The sequence below is a fragment of the Schistocerca americana genome, chromosome X (assembly GCF_021461395.2).
Source record: "Schistocerca americana isolate TAMUIC-IGC-003095 chromosome X, iqSchAmer2.1, whole genome shotgun sequence".
Classification (NCBI taxonomy): Eukaryota; Metazoa; Arthropoda; class Insecta; order Orthoptera; family Acrididae; genus Schistocerca; species Schistocerca americana.
This window is the reverse complement of record NC_060130.1, coordinates 111,700,743-111,713,012: the sequence shown is the minus strand read 5'-3', so window position 1 is coordinate 111,713,012 and position 12,270 is coordinate 111,700,743. Positions and strand designations below refer to the sequence as shown.

At 45.3% G+C, this 12,270-nt stretch overlaps 1 protein-coding gene across 1 annotated transcript in view; it reads right to left on the bottom strand.

Annotated features, from left to right (window-relative positions):
• The window catches only part of LOC124554938 (DNA-directed RNA polymerase III subunit RPC10), a 50,078-nt gene that overhangs the window by 29,632 nt on the left and 8,176 nt on the right, over positions 1–12,270 (bottom strand). The gene's annotated exons all lie outside the window — the stretch shown is intronic.

Here is a 12,270-nt window from a genome sequence, read left to right as displayed (position 1 = left end):
TTGTTTAGAAAAGGATTACCTTCCCTTTTGTAGTTTTCTTTCTAGTCTGTACACACTATGAGTCTTGCTTCCTTGTCGTGTTACATTATTTCTTTTGGGATCGATCTGACACCTGTTTCGCTGCAGTTAAGTTACTGATAATGTTATGAACTGTGCCAACACTCACTTCAATTGTTTTTGCTATAACTTGTGTAAGTCCATCGTTCTCATAGACACGGAACAGCGGCTGATGATATAACTAAAGAAAATGATCCACCACGGCCATACTATCAAAGAAATTTAATTCAAACAACTAGTTTTTGCACAACACTTATGCTATCTTCAGGTCCACAGTAAACCAAAAGAGTACTTTCATTTCTTCATCTATGTATTGTAGAAACCATACAATACTAGTTGTCATTGAATTCTCACATCACAAGTGCATACTTCACATCGTGTTGGCACCACTGTGTAGAGCACACACTCCTGATGTATGCTATCCATGATGGCTAGGATTATGTGGGTACTATGATACACAGGGCAAAAATGAAAGTGCTATTTTGGTTTATAGTGGACCTGAAGATGGCAAAGTTTTGTTTTCTTTTGTTTAAGGACGCAAAAGACAACTGGGGTCATACGTGCCCAAGTCAAAACTATACAACACGAACACAGAGATGAGGGAAACGACTATACATCAGTCCCAATGGACAGAATAGGAGACAGCTAAAAACAGGCCTGTTGAATAAGGGCTAATGGAAAAAAAAAACACCATACAAAAATGGAGGTCCAAAACCAAGAATTAAATGGCCTTCACCATATTGATTCGGTAGGTAAAAAGTAAAATGCTGTCAACAGCCCAAGCGTCATTCGCTAAAACGGCTGATAAATCAGATGGCAACCCCAAGCTGAAACGTAAATTGTCTTTTTAAAAAAAAGGACGTTCCAGCAACAAGTGGCAGACAGTTAAAATTTGGGCCCAATGTGTACAAAGTGGCAGGGTAGTGCCACTGAGCAAATGACAATGGCTAAAAAGGCAATGTCCAATATGCAAGCGAGTTAAAATGATCTCCTCCCGGCGGGAAGGTTGAGAGGAGGTCGTCCAAGGCGCCGCAAGGGGCTTAATAAGCCAAAGTTTATTCCTGTGAAGGGAGGAACATTGGCAATACCAAAGGGACACCACCTCCTGACAGACGGCAATGCAGAGATCATCGCAGGGAATATACGTACCCATGGGCTGAGGTACGAGGACTGCAGCCTTGGCAGCAGTGCCAGCAGCCTCATTTCCTGACGGACTGACATGACCAGGGACCCACAGAAACACGAGATTGGCTCCACCAAGAACGAGCAAGTGACAGTTTTCCTGGACCCGCTGTACCAAGGGATGAGCAGTGTACAGCGCACAGAGACTTTGGAGGGTGCTGAGTGAATCTGAGCAGAGGATATAATTAGGAAGGCTGTGTCACCCGATGTATTCCATGGACTGATACAAGGCAAAAAGCTTGGCTGAAAATACTGAAGAATGTGCCGGAAGCCAATATTAAAAGACACCGGTGCCAACGACGAAGGCACACCCAACCCCACAGTCAGTCCGAGAGCCGTCAGTGCATACAGAGGTACTATCGCGAAGGTCGTGAAACTGAAAGCAATAGACCAAGGCTGGAGTAGTGTCCTGAGGAAGCAAATGAAGGCCAAGGTTAACATGGACCGCCAAGGTGGTGAAGGGTTCACACCCACTGGTAAGGTTGCAGGTAGCATGAAGTTAAGCCGCCGTAGCACATGGTGAAAGTGGACTCCAGGAGGTAACAGAGAAGAGGGACGAGCCCCATACCAATGATCAGAGGTATCATCAAAGAAGAAGGCATAGGAGGGGTGGCCACACAAGGCAGACAAATGGCACATATACCTGCTGAGGAGAAAGTCACGACAGTAGGGCAGTGGTAGTTCAGCAGCTTCAGCATACAAACTCTCAACCGGGCTGGTATAAAAGGCGCCTGTGGCCAAATGGATGCCATGATGATGGATAGTGCTGAGACGGCGTAACGGGGATGGGCGTGCAGATGCATAAACAAAGCACCCATAGTCGAGTTTCAAACAGTTAATGGGCCGGTACAAACGGAGGAGGGTGGTTCGATCGGCACCCCAGGAAGTACCATTGAGGACACGTGGGGCATTGAGGGACCGTGTACAGTGGACTGCCAGGTAAGATTCATGGGAGGACCAAGAGAGTTTCCTATCGAGCAGGAGCCCCATTAATTTCGTAGTGTCAACAAACAGAAATGTAGCAGGCCCCAGGCCCAAGATGGAGAGATGGTGGGAGAAACCATTTGCGCCGCCAGAAATTCATACAGACAGTTTTGTCAGGGGAAAAGCGAAAGCCATTGTCGATGCTCCAGGAGTGAAGATGATGAAGACAGCGCTGAAGAAGCCTCTCAGTGAGACAGCTCCTTGGAGAACTGCAATAGATGGCAAAATAATCGACAAAAAGGGAGCCGGAGATGCCCGGTGGCAGACAGGCCGTTATAGGGTTAATGGTGAAAGCAATGAGGACTACACTCACGACGGAACCCTGAAGCACACCATTTTCCTGGCTAAAGGTGTCTGACAAGGCAGAATCCACATGCACCTTGAAAACTCAAGTCTTCTAAAAACACCTGAAGAAAACAGAGCAGGCACCCACAGAAGGCCCACATGTGAAGGGTACGGAGGATGCCAGTTCTCCAGCAGGTTGGTTGGTTTGGGGAAGGAGACCAGACAGCGAGGTCATCGGTCTCATCGGATTAGGGAAGGACGGGGAAGGAAGTCGGCCGTGCCCTTTGAAAGGAACCATCCCGGCATTTGCCTGGACCGATTTTAGGGAAATCACAGAAAACCTAAATCAGGATGGCCGGACACGGGATTGAACCGTCATCCTCCCGAATGCGAGTCCAGTGTCTAACCACTGCACCACCTCGCTCGGTCTCCAGCAGGCGTCGTAGGCATCCTCCAAATCAAAAATCGAAAATCAGTAGCTGCCCAATAAGCTGAAGGAAGTCTGCCCTGGTGACAGCAAATGACAGAGGGACATAGTCAGGCAGGGAAGGAAAAGGTAAAACTTGCAACAGCTTGAAGACGGGTAGTCAGGGAGATGGGTTGACTATGAAGGTCATCCCGTATGAGCAGCATGACGACCCCATGAGATGGAATGACAACCTCAGGGGGAAGGTCAGAACGAATCGGTAAATATTGCGAAAGCTCAAAGTGGGCGTGAGGGTGAAATTTCGTTTCCTGAAGGCAGAGTAGTACAAGGGTATGCTGCGATGCTAAAAGCAGCCGTAGATCCTCTTTGAGACCGAAGGCCATGAATGTTTCACTGGAGGACAGTCTACATCTACATCTACATTCATACTCCGCAAGCCACCTGACGGTGTGTGGCGGAGGGTACCCTGACTCTCTCTATCGGTTCTCCCTTCTATTCCAGTCTCGTATTGATTGTGGAAAGAAGGATTGTCGGTATGCTTCTGTGTGGGCTCTAATCTCTCTGATTTTATTCTCATGGTCTATTCGTGAGATATACGTAGGAGGGAGCAATATACTGCTTGACTCTTCGGTGAAGGTATGTTTTCGAAACTTTCACAAAAGCCCGTACCGAGCTACTGAGCATCTCTCCTGCAGTCTTCCAATGGAGTTTATCTATCATCTCTGTAACACTTTCGCGATTACTAAATGATCCTGTAACGAAGCGCGCTGCTCTCCGTTGGATCTTCTCTCTCTCTTCTATCAACCCTATCTGGTACGGATCCCACACTGCTGAGCAGTATTCAAGCAGTGGGCGAACAAGCATACTGTAACCTACTTCCTTTGTTTTCGGATTGCATTTCCTTAGGATTCTTCCAATGAATCTCAGTCTGGCATCTGCTTTACCGACGATCAACTTTATATGATCATTCCATTTTAAATCACTCCTAATGCGTACTCCCAGATAATTTATGGAATTTACTGCTTCCAATTGTTGACCCACTATTTTGTAGCTAAATGGTAAGGGATCTACCTTTCTACGTATTCGCAGCACATTACACTTGTCTACATTGAGATTCAATTGCCATTCCCTGCACCATGCGTCAATTCGCTGCAGATCCTCCTCCATTTCAGTACAATTTTCCATTGTTACAACCTCTCGATACACCACAGCATCATCTGCAAAAAGCCTCAGTGAACTTCCGATTTCATCCACAAGGTCATTTATGTATATTGTGAATAGCAACGGTCCTATGACACTCCCCTGCAGCACACCTGAAATCACTCTTACTTCGGAAGACTCCTCTCCATTGAGAATGACCTGCTGCGTTCTGTTATCTAGGAACTTTTCAATCCAATCACACAATTGGTCTGATAGTCCATATGCTCTTACTTTGTTCATTGAATGACTGTGGTGAACTATATCGAACGCCTTGTGGAAGTCAAGAAACACGGCATCTACCTGTGAACCTGTGTCTATGGCCCTCTGAGTCTCGTGGACGAACAGCGCGAGCTGGGTTTCACACGATCATCTTTTTCGAAACCCATGCTGGTTCCTACAGAGTAGATTTCTAGTCTCAAGAAAAGTCATTATACTCTAACATAATAAATGTTCCAAAATTCTACAACTGATCGACGTTAGATATACATGTCTATAGTTCTGCACATCTGTTCGACGTCCCTTCTTGAAAACTGGAATGACCTGTGCCCTTTTCCAATCCTTTGGAACGTTACGCTCTTCTAGAGACCTATGTTACACTGCTGCAACAAGGGGGGCAAGTTCCTTTGCGTACTCTGTGTAAAATCAAACTGGTATCCCATCAGGTCCAGCGGCCTTTCCTCTTTGGAGCGACTTTAATTGTTTCTCTATCCCTCCGTCGTGTATTTCAATATCTACCATTTTGTCATCTGTACGACAATCTAGAGAAGGAACTACAGTGCAGTCTTCCTCTGTGAAACAGCTTTGGAAAAAGACATTTAGTATTTCGGCCTTTAGTCTGTCATCCTCTGTTTCAGTACCATTTTGGTCACAGAGTGTCTGGACATTTTGTTTTGATCCACCTACTGCTTTGACACAAGACCAAAATTTCTTAGGACAGTCACAAGGAGGAAGAGATGTAGGGGTGTCAACCTGGCAGCCATCAAGCGACAGCTGGTGTATAGTTGCTACTACAGGGTACAGAAGCAGGAGGATCCTGGTCCATGGGGTCCACAGAAACATCGGCGTGCTTGTGGGGTCGGTCTGTGGAGTCCAATGCTGAAAAGCTGCTGGTGGTGCACACTGGCAAGACAGAGGCCAGCCGGGCTGAGAGTCCACGTGGCGAGACCATCGAGCAGGAAGGAGAAGACCGTTTGTCTTTAGCAGACTTCTTCAAGCCCTTCTGGTTAGAGGAAGACTCGGGTGTTGTTTGGCTGGAGGGATGGAGGAAGTCTTCACAGGAGTACTATTTCTGTCCTTTCCTGCCTGCTGGTTGTGTAGTGGGTGGCTTCACCCATTGCGGCAGGAGTTTGACGGTTTGTTGCACAGTGGAACAGGGGGACGGCGATGCTACCTTGACACTGAGCAATTTCACAACCTCAGAGCTGAATTTGAGGTCGCATGTCTGTGTGGCCATGTCCTTCACAAGAACTATAGGTGCCAGAGGGGAAAACACAGGGTTTGCGACTAGCCAGTAACTTGCGAGCTACTGGGTAAGGCACTTTTTCCTTTACCCGAGTCTCTCGAACAGCCCGCTCAGCCAGATACACAGGACAATCTCTAGAGGCGGTGGCATGGCCGCCATTGCAGTTGATACAGCAGGAAGAAGGAGGTGGACATTTGCCCTCGTGTGCACCCCTGCCACAGGTTACACATTTGGCTGGATGTAGACAAGATGTTCGAGTGTGGTTGAAACGTTGTCACTGGTAGCAGCACATCGGATTCGGAATGTACGGCCAGACTGTGATTATTTCATAGTCTGCTTTGATCTTGGATGGCAGCACCACCCGATCAAAGGTGAGGAAAAGAGTGTGGGAAAACACCAAGGAGGACTTGACCTTTTTCATTACACGATGGACGGCAATGACACCCTGATCAGAGACGTAAGATTGTATTTCAGCCTCAGATAGACCGTCAAGCAGCCTGGTGTAAATTACACCACAGGAAGAATTCAAAGTTCTATGTGCCTTGACACGAACAGGGTAGCTGTGCAGAAGTGAGGCAGCAAGCAGTTGTGTTTAAGAATCAGAAGCTGTCTCCAAAATCAAAGTGCCATGCCATAAACAAGAGCAGGATTTCACAGGGCCAGCAATTGCATCAACACCTTCCTGGAGGACTGACAGTCTTCAGTATGTGACACCACAAGGAACCACAGTGCAGTGGGAAGAGTCTTCGAATCAGTAGCCTCATTACATTTATGTTTCGTTGACGGGCAGGATGATTGACTCATCGTGAGGAAATCCCCCATGATTGCCAACGTCTCCAATGGTGCGCTCCTTCCATCTGGAGGCCCCCTTCACAGGGGAGTGCACCCGCCTTAGGTGATTGTTCACACCTCAGGTCACACCTCCGAAACACCTGACGGAGGGACCAATTGGCAATTTGAGAAATCACCCCTCCCTGGGCCTGGCCTGTGCCAGGGGGTACGTGCGAACCCTTCCTGTTGACCCGGGGCTGGGAATTACGCGTTACCCAGTCACCTATTATGCGTCGGACACAGAAGTGCACAGGGAGGAAGAAGAAAAACAAGGATCCTCGAACACTGAAGAGGAGGAATGAGAGGAGAAGGGAAACAAAGAAAGGAAAGGAGAGCCAAAAACAAAGTTGTGACTGTTTGCATATCAGCGACAGAATGCAGAACATTCCCAATAATACCCCAGACATGTTCTCCAAGGGAGGAGAAAAAGAATAGCAAGAGGATAGACATGTTGCATGGAAGGAAAAAGTGCTGCAAAGGATGGAGCCCCGTTGTAGCCAAGCACGAACCCGCCGAAGAGTGGCGAGCCCCCATGGGGAGGAGGGGGATGATGTCAAAGTGTTGCACCAAAACTATTCATTTGAAATAAATTTCTTTCACGATACATCTGTGGTGGTTCATTTTCTTTGTTTTTGCTGTATGTTAACTGCAACCTGTTCATACTTCAACTGGTCAGCCAGGGTGTCACTCATCAGTCACTAAGGTTTGACCATTTTTGAACTGTTCTACTTATTTATAAAAATTTGTGGTTCATACAACTTCCACCACACTGTAAAACAAGTTGAGAAAAGATTTTAATTGGTTTTTATCTTCAGAAAGCAAAAAACCTATCACTGAACATTATTTGATTAACGTGGAAACTTCAGGCGTACATACCATTGTTAAGTGCAATACTGAGGTTATAAACATAACAGTCATTATTCAGCTATTATGAGCTGCTCCTAGTGATGTCAACCTAAAATCATGGAAGTACAAACTCCTACAAATTGTTTCAGTGTAGGATGGTAAACAAAAAACACATTTTGGCTTACTAAGACCAAAAGTGCTCCACTGCCTCTGATTTAATGCCTCACATTCCAGGTGCTAACCACACACCACCCTTAACCCAGTTACACAATGCCTGAAAGAAGACCACTGTTTTCTTCAAAAAGTACTTTCCCCCTTAATTCCATTCCTATTCTACACATGGATGGAGTATAGCCTACTTATATGTCTGGTGATTATAATATGCCTAATCTTAACTTTGCAATTTAAGTAAACAGTATGAAGGAAGAAGGTAATATTTACACATTTTTCACTTAACACTGGTTCTTGAAATTCTGCTCGTAAATTTTCCATGAACACATTTGCATACCGCTTCAATACATCCCCATTTCAGCAAATTCATTTTTGTCACACACACTATGAATTTAACACATTAATCCCATCCTTCTACTTACACCTTGAATATTCCCTGTAAGTCCAAAACAAAAACTACTCTCATGTGTCTGGTTGAGCCTTACAAGCATGTTGTAAACAGCCTCTTTTGTAGGTACACAATATAGTATTACAGTGTGTACACAGTACAACACTAAAGTACTACAGTGTGGCTAATTCTGTTAACAGGCAACCAGAAAAATGTGAAAAACCTTTTTCAACATACACGATCAGAATGGGATTGTGTAAGAATCAAAGTTTTCTTTCCTCTTGTGGGTATTGCAGGGTTGATTACTAGCATGACAAAACCGCATTCAACTATTTTGAATCAGCTTATGCACTCATCCATAAAAACAACAACACTGACAAGGGACCATCAGACCTATTAATCACACATTTTGATCAGTCTTAGGTATGTTGTACAGTGACCTACCCTGAATACATGCGATAGCCCCTAGTTTCCGAGGAAATTAATGTTGAATTTTTATGCATATCTCCTACAGCCACAATGTTAGTCATGTTTAGACCACGTGAGAGTGGTGCAGTGGCTAAGGTTCATTGCTGCCATGCTGGTGGTTCATTTTCTGCTCACAACTTTTTTTCCCTCTCCACACAACTGCAAACTGTTAAAGCTCAATTTTGGAGGAGCTGATGCGAAAGTGTCTGCTCTTTCTTTGTATGATAAAGGCATACAATCCACTGGTTCCAGTGCAAATTCTTTGGTTGTGACAAAGTTGTCATCCCTATCTAGTCCCATGCACTGCAGGGCAAATTGTTTCATTTTTTTTTTATTTGTCCGGGAAAAACGAAAAAAACCCACACAAAGGCAAAATTTTGCACCTCATTCTTGCAGTTCCAGAAGCAAGATTTGTCTTTTGGCAGACAGACTTTGTATTGCACTGGATATACACTAAAGTGCCAAAGAAACTGGTATAGGCATGCACATTCAAATACAGGGATACACTATGTGATCAAAAGTATCCAGACACCTCACTAAAATTACTTACAAGTTTGTGGCGCCCTACATTGGTAATACTGCAATTCAATATTGTGTTGGCCAACCCTTAGCTTTGATGACAGCTTCCACTCTTGCAGGTGCTGGAAGGTTTCTTGGGGAATGGCAGCCCATTCTTCATGGAATACTGCACTGAGGAGAGCTATCAATGTCAGTTGGTGAGACCTGGCACAACATCAGCGTTCCAAAATATCTCAAGGTGTTCTATAGGATTCAGGTCAGGACTCTGTGCAGGCCAGTCCATTACAAGGATGTTATTGTCACGTAAACACTCCGGCACAGGCTGTGCATTATGAACAGGAGCTCGATCGTGTTGAAAGATGCAATCGCCAGCCCCAAATTGCACTTCAACAGTGGGAAGAAAGAAGGTGCTTAAAACATCAATGTAGGCCTGTGCTGTGATAGTGCCATGCAAAACAACATGGGGTGCAAGCTCCCGCCATGAAAAACACAACCACACCTTAACACCACCACCTCCGAATTTTACTATTGGCACTACACTTGCTGGCAGATGACGTTCACTGGGCACTCGTCATACCCACATCCTGCCATCGGATCGCCACATTGTGTACTGTCATTCGTCACTCCACACAATGTTTTTCCACTGTTCCGTCATCCAATGTTTATGCTCCTTACACCAAGCGAGGCGTCATTTGGCATTTACCGGCACAATGTGTGGCTTACGAGCAGCTGCTCGACCACGAAATCCAAGTGCCTCACCTCCCACCAAACTGTCATAGTACTTGCAGTGGATCCTGACGCAGTTTCAAATTCCTGTGTGATTGTCTGGATAGATGCCTGCGTATTACACGTCATGACCCTCTTCAACTGTCGACGGTCTCTGTCAATCAACAGACGAGGTCAGCCTGTATGCTTCGAGCTGTATGTGTCCATTCCCATTTCCATTTCACTATCACATCAGAAACAGTGGACCTAGGGATGTTTAGGGGTGTGGAAATCTTGTGTACAGACATAAGACAAGTGACACCCAATCACCTGACCACGTTCGAAGTCCGTGAGTTCCATGGAGTGCCCCATTCTGCTCTCTCGATGTCTAGTGACTACTGAGATCGCTGATAATGAGTACCTGGCAGTAGGTGGCGGCACAATGCACCTAATAAGAAAAAACATATGTTTTTGGGGGTGTCCAGATACTTTTAATCACATAGTGTCTGTAAACAGGCAGAAGAAGGCTCTGCAGTCAGCAACACACATACAAGACAATGAGTGTCTGGCACAGTTGTTAGGCTGGTTACTACTGCTATAATGGCAGGTTATCAAGACTTAAGTGAGTTTGAAAGTGGGGTTACAGTTGGTGACCAAGTGATGGGACATAGCATGTCCAAGGTAGCGATGAAGTCGGGATTTTCCCATACAATCATTTCACGAGCATACCGTGAATATCAGCAAGCCAGTATAACATCAAATCTCCAACATCGCTGCGGGCAGAGAAAGACCCTGCAAGGACGGGACCAACGATAACTGAAGAGTTGTTCAACATGATGGAAGTGCAAGCCTTCCACACATTGCTGCTGATTTCAATGCTGGGCCATCAACAAGTGTCAGCATGTGAACAATTCAACGAAACATCATTGAACTGGGCTTTCAGAGCCGAAGGCTCACTCATATACCCTTGATGACTGCACAACAGAAAGCTTTGCACATCATCTGGGCCTGTCAACACCAACATTGTAGTGTTGATGACTGGAAACATGTTGCCTGGTCGAATGAGTCTCGTTTCAAATTGTATTGAGCGGATGGCCACGTACAGGTATGGAGACGACCTCATGAATCCATGGACCCTGCACGTCAGCAGGGGACTGTTCAAGCTGGTGGAGACCCTGTCACCCCAACAGTGTGGGGCGTGTGCAGTTTGAGTAATATGGGACCATTGATACATCTAGATACGACTCCGACAGGTGACACGTACGTAAGCATCCAGTCTGATCACCTGCATCCACTCATGTCCCTTGTGCATTCTGACAGACTTTGGCAATTCCAGCAGGATAATGTGACATCCCACACATCCAGAACTGCTACAGAGTGGCTCCAGGGACACTCTTCTGAGTTTAAACACTTCTGCTGGCCACCCAGCACCCCAGACACGAATATTATTGAGTATGTCTGGGGTGCCTTGCAACGTGCTGCTCAGAAGAGATCTTCACCCTCTTGTACTGTTAAGGATTTATGGAGAGCCGTGCAGGATTAATGGTGTTATTTCCCTCCACCATTACTTCAGACACTAGTAGAGTCCATTCCACGTCGTGTTGCAGCACTTGTGCATGCTCATGGGAGTCCTACACTGTATTAGGCAGATGTACATTTCTATAGCTCTTCAGTGTAGCATCCGCAGTTGCAATGGAAATCATTCTCCAAAGGTGCATTTGTAAGAAGGTTCATATGTGTAGGAATCTTTCAGTGTATCTAATGGCTTTAGTTAGTTCGTTAAACTCCTTTATCAGATCAATCTTCTTTAGGCTGTCCTCTCTATGAACACTTGCTTCATCCATTTTACTGTACTCTCTTCCCCAACTGATGTTTGCAACAAATGCCACCTGGCAGTTTAGAGGGTCTGGGAGTTCCGTAACGGTCCATGAGGGAGAGTGACAACAAGAAGCGAGTTCACGTCTAGGAAGCACAGAAAGTGAATGTTATCGAAATATTTGGAATTCTAATTCCAAACCACATATGGAATACAAATTGTCCAGATATTTATGATTGTAACTACTAACCACAAACACAATACACATTTCAAGAAAGCTTGCTGTAATTACTGATTTATTAATGGAACTGCTAGGCAAAAGTTAGTATTTTTGAATAATTTTGTACTACAGACAACTGAACCCACACCACCAGCATGGCAGCCATAAATCGTAACTGGTGCGCTACACTCGCTTTACCAAGACACGACTAACATAACGACTACCCCAGGTACACATTTTTCAATTTGTGGCTGTCGCACAAAAAGCCAATAGCCGGGAAATCATGACAGGTCCCTCTACAACATACCCAAGACTTGTCAGCACCAGTGATTAACAGGCCTGATGGTCCCCTTGCGAGCACTATAGGAAGACAAAGGTGGGCAGTCATCCTCAAGACGTGTTGCTGAAGGCATAATCCAAAATTGAGTCTCTACACAGTCTACAGCATACTTATTTTCACAGAATCAATGCACACTGTTTACGGAGTGAAACTTTTGTCTCAATCACTGCATTACTGGTGCTTCAGCTCTTCATGAAGACAGTAACGAGTCATAAGAGGCAGTGTGTGTAAAATTTGGAATTGAAAAGTATCATCATATCACACTGCATTCACACAAACCTAAAAAACATATCTCCCACGTATATAATGGATGGTTGTTGGGACTTATATCAAACTGACCTTTCTCCATTTATTCCAGTCTAAACTGGA